Source organism: Poecilia reticulata, linkage group LG19 (assembly GCF_000633615.1).
Source record: "Poecilia reticulata strain Guanapo linkage group LG19, Guppy_female_1.0+MT, whole genome shotgun sequence".
NCBI classification, from domain to species: Eukaryota; Metazoa; Chordata; class Actinopteri; order Cyprinodontiformes; family Poeciliidae; genus Poecilia; species Poecilia reticulata.
Genome location: NC_024349.1, coordinates 18,967,876 through 18,972,299, shown reverse-complemented (window position 1 = coordinate 18,972,299; position 4,424 = coordinate 18,967,876). Strand labels below are relative to the sequence as shown.

The 4,424-nt window shown below is 39.1% G+C and overlaps 1 protein-coding gene across 1 annotated transcript in view; it reads right to left on the bottom strand.

Annotated features, from left to right (window-relative positions):
- grid1b (glutamate receptor, ionotropic, delta 1b) overlaps window positions 1–4,424 on the bottom strand; it is a 457,252-nt gene that overhangs the window by 367,444 nt on the left and 85,384 nt on the right. The gene's annotated exons all lie outside the window — the stretch shown is intronic.

Below are 4,424 nucleotides of genomic sequence, written 5' to 3'. Positions count from 1 at the left end.
AGCTATCCAGCTTTTAAAAAGTCTACATTTTTATCTACTGTGGTTCTCATTAAGTGATATTGCCCTCCAAAAGACAAAAATGCACCTTTTTTTTTATCTAGGATAGATTTGACATAAAGTCTTAGTCTTTCAGTTTTCATGATTAATGATTTACCCAAGGATACAGATGTTGCTCTGATACTCTGTGATGCTGTGRGAACAACAAAAAAACTCTGTGTATATTCTCCAGGTCACAGAAGATTAAATGATATTTCAGACAACAGCGAGMGTCCGACTGCGTGTCAATAGCCCGTGTTTGTTCTTCTGCACCAACACCACCCAAACACAGAGCCGTGATAACTTGACTGGAATGCTCAAAGTTTCCACATGAGGATGAACTGGAACTGAGTCAGAATTCACTGCCCAYCATCTCTGCTGGACCTCACTAATGCTCGGTCGGCGGAGGATGAGCAGATTGAATCTTCAGCAGGTTTGACATCAGACAGGACAGAGAAAAAGCTGTAGCTTTCACAGCATCTGCATTATGTATGTCTTTTCTACATGTTGTGATTAGATACACCGATGGATGCAGAATATATAACAAAGCTAAAGAGAAATAAAGGTTATTAGCATCCGACCTGTACATGTTTGCCTTCCTAAAGCTTCATCCAAGGCCTCCACTGTGGACCTCCTTCCACGAAGGGGCTTAAAGTACCAGCTGGGAGTGTTGGTCATTTAAGGACAGATTAAACTAGACATTATCACTGAAGGAGGAGGAATAAAGAGAGAYGCTGCTGCTGCCGTTCAAGGGCTTAATTTGTTCTGAGGCGTCTTACATGTAAGGACATATTATAAATCCTGCTAATGAGAAGAGCAACGAGGCAGAAGTAAGATGGGAACAAAGAATGAAGGGGAAGATAGGAGGGAACAATAGGACATAAAAGGAACTCCAAACCAAGGCGAAGAAGGGAATAACGGAGGAAAATGTGATGAAAATGGAAGAAGACATCCATCCATCTACTGTTTTCTGATTGCTGAAGCTTAGAGAGAAAGCTTCACTTGTAGGAAGCCAAACCAGGCCCAGGCCAGAGGGAATCCCAGAAAGATGACTCTAAGGCAGCAGAGCTACACTGGCTTATCCTCCAGAGAACCTCAACMTTGGTGTGGTTACGGATTTTGGATATTCCCWGGATCATCAGCCCTGTGCTGTTGGGAGCTTTCAGCCTTATTTGAATCTTCTAGTGCAAAGTAGCTTTAGTGGACATGCCAGAGAAATTGAAAGACAATGTATAAAGAACAGAAACAAATGAAAACATAAGACCATCAACACAGGAAAAGATCAGTTCAGTGAAGAGATAAAAATATATATTTTATGTCACCGAAACATTACCTTAAGACATTCTGTTTCCATGTTCACATCTATGCAAGTATTATGAGAAGTARTCTTACATTTTCTAAACTTAGAGCTCAAACAAAGTTTATGTTTAATTACATAAAATTGTTAACATTTTAGATATCTGCTTGGTTTTTGCACAACCAGCACATTTAGATATTACATTTAATTGTTCTAACAGTTCAGTAATTTATTGTAAATAGAGGTGTGCCGATCGATCGGTCACCGGTCATAATCGGCCGATTTTCGTGAAAAAGTGCATGATTGGTGATCGGCGATCATTGGCTCTTGTTGCCAATACCGATCACCTGCATCTCATTTCGCAGCCTGCCTGTGCAGCTGGTCTCCTCTTTCCTTCACACTGAGTAAACGAGCAGCAAAAAATCCTATATCCTATGGAACTATAACGCACTGAGTGAATGGGAAAGTTTGCGTGTTGCGGCGGAAAATTGAAGCACGTCAAAATGCATCAACACAACGAAGCTAATACGACATAAAAACAATGCCATACTTGACGGAGTTTGGCTACATCGAGGCTCACTGCAGTAAAAAAAAGACATATGGAGGATCAGATAGCAGATAAAGCAACCTGATCGGCACATCTCTAATTGTAAATCCACTTTTTTCTCTATCTGGAGTTAAATGCCAGGAGGAAAGAAACATCCGCATTTTAATACTGTGCTGCAGGAACTTTTTTTGTCATTTGATCTTTTATTGAAATATGTCTAAATCATCTATTAGTAAAGCTGTGAAAAAGAAAAAAAGAAAAAAGATTTTCAGCACACATCTTCTAATCTACCTGAACACGGAAAACCCCCGTAACACACAAGTCTCACCGACTGCAYTTTAACATAAGATATCCATTACTTCCTAACCGCTGCTGACAGTTCAGCCCACATACTGCACCTTGGGTAAACTTTACACACCCGCCCACGCACGCATACACACAAACACTGCTGCATCTGCAAACACAACCTGCTGAGCTCAGAGTTAATCATCTAGAAATTAATTAAATGCAATAAAGCAGAACAGATTGAATAAAGCAAAAAATAAAATAAAAAAAAACAATAGCCATTAACTGATAAAGCTTGTCTGATCAATGAGTGAGAGAACCTAGATGACATTCTGTGCTTCCTAAGGCTCACCATGGTGAGAATTAATTGTATTAATAGCCATTAGATTGACTAATATTAATTTAAAATAATCTTGCAATACAAAATAAGCCTCTCTACAGTGGAAGGTGCCAACTCTGAACCTGCCAACACTAAGTTTTGACTGCAGTAAGTCAACTGYGACARAAAATGTAATTTTCCTACCAATAAAGCTCGCAGWTTTTACTATGACCTGCAACCTGTCTAATTTTAAGTACATTTTTAAGTCTTTTAAGTAAACGGACCACTTCCTATTCTGCTATGTCTCCAAGTACTCTCCAGTTTGTAATTCAGCTAATGTCAATATCTTTTCCCCTTTGTTTTCTTCTGATCGAGAAATGACCTTTATCCCAATATGACAATATCAAAAATCTTATCAAAAATTTTGCACACAAATACAACTAATTGATCACTTTATAACTTTTATAGAATAAAAATGTAAACAGACTAATATAGATTATTTAAATACCCTTCAAACAACAAAATGCCAAACCGTAACATCTAAATGTTTGGAGGGAGCATGTTTTTATGCCTTCCGCTTCAGTGGAAGTCATGGTATTGTCATACCTGAAAGCAACGCAAACATTTAACAAGAGTAGTRCTGCCATCTACACTACAGAGATTCATAGATATTTTAAGATTTGATTTGACAGGTTAAGTATTGAATATTCACTTGTAAAGGTCCAACATGAAGTGAAAAAAGTCCAAACAACTCTACCCACACTTGAACTGGTGAAGAGAAATGCTTCAGTAAAGCAGAGGAAAAAAGTACTGAAGAAGACAGATGAAAGGGATGAGGAGCGAAAGATAATCAGAGGAGGGCAGTGATGAGGAGACGGGCCATTCGGCAGAACAAAAAGACTAATTTGAAGAGCGGMAACCGAAAGCTCGAGGGTCCAACTTTGAAAAGTTCAACAATAATCAGAGGTTTAAAAATTGACTGACGGGCTCCGGAGATGATGATTTAACATTTAAAGCCCKAGATCCATTTCTGTCCGAGACCGAGCGAGAATACTCCTGTTCCACAGCTCTGTTCTTATAGCAGATATCTACTCTTTGAAATGTTAAATGGCTGACAGACTGGAGACACTGTAAAACTTATTAAAGAAGGGCCGGTTGTCTGATAAGAGCAAACCAATATAACGGCCTGGTGGCACCACTGTGGCGGGAGATTAGATGGGGTGTGAAAGTGTTCTGCCATGTCGATATAGAACGGGGGTTTTTGAAGACGAACCATTAAAGAAATGACTCTGAGCTCTTAGGAGAGTACATCTCACACCCTAGTTTGAAAGTAGATGGCGAGTATTGTTCAACTTCTTTTATGAAGTACATTATGGCATCGCTTTTCTACACATCTAGTGCACTTTATCTYCAGGTAAGCCAGGCTGCTTTAATTTTTTTCGACCTGTAAAACCTGTAAAAATCTCAGGGCATCAGCGAAAAWTCCCTCATCTTGGCATTTTGAAAGGTTTAAGTGTATGACATGGTAGGGGTGGGTTGACCTATTCTGTAAATAATTTACTGAATAACMATTTGTCCACTTACAGAAACTCAAAAGTCTATCTACCAGGCGATCGCTGGCATGAACAAAGACAAGACGGTGATGCCACCAGCAAAATAACTTGAAGACTAGCATATTCCAACAAGTTTTTTTCTTTCTTTTTTTTTTAGTTCTTGTTTCAAACTAATCAATTTGTAATCTGAAATGGAATACAACAGAAAAAAAAGGACTGGCATAAATTAGAGCTGTGGGATAAAGTAATGGTCCTGAGTTTATTAATGATGAGTGGAAGCAGAGCATTGACTGACAGCAGCGTGTGCTCTCCCAGCAGACCCAGCACAAATGTGATTATCCCGGGATAATGCCGTTTCCTCTCAGAATAGACCCTAACCGTCTCAGA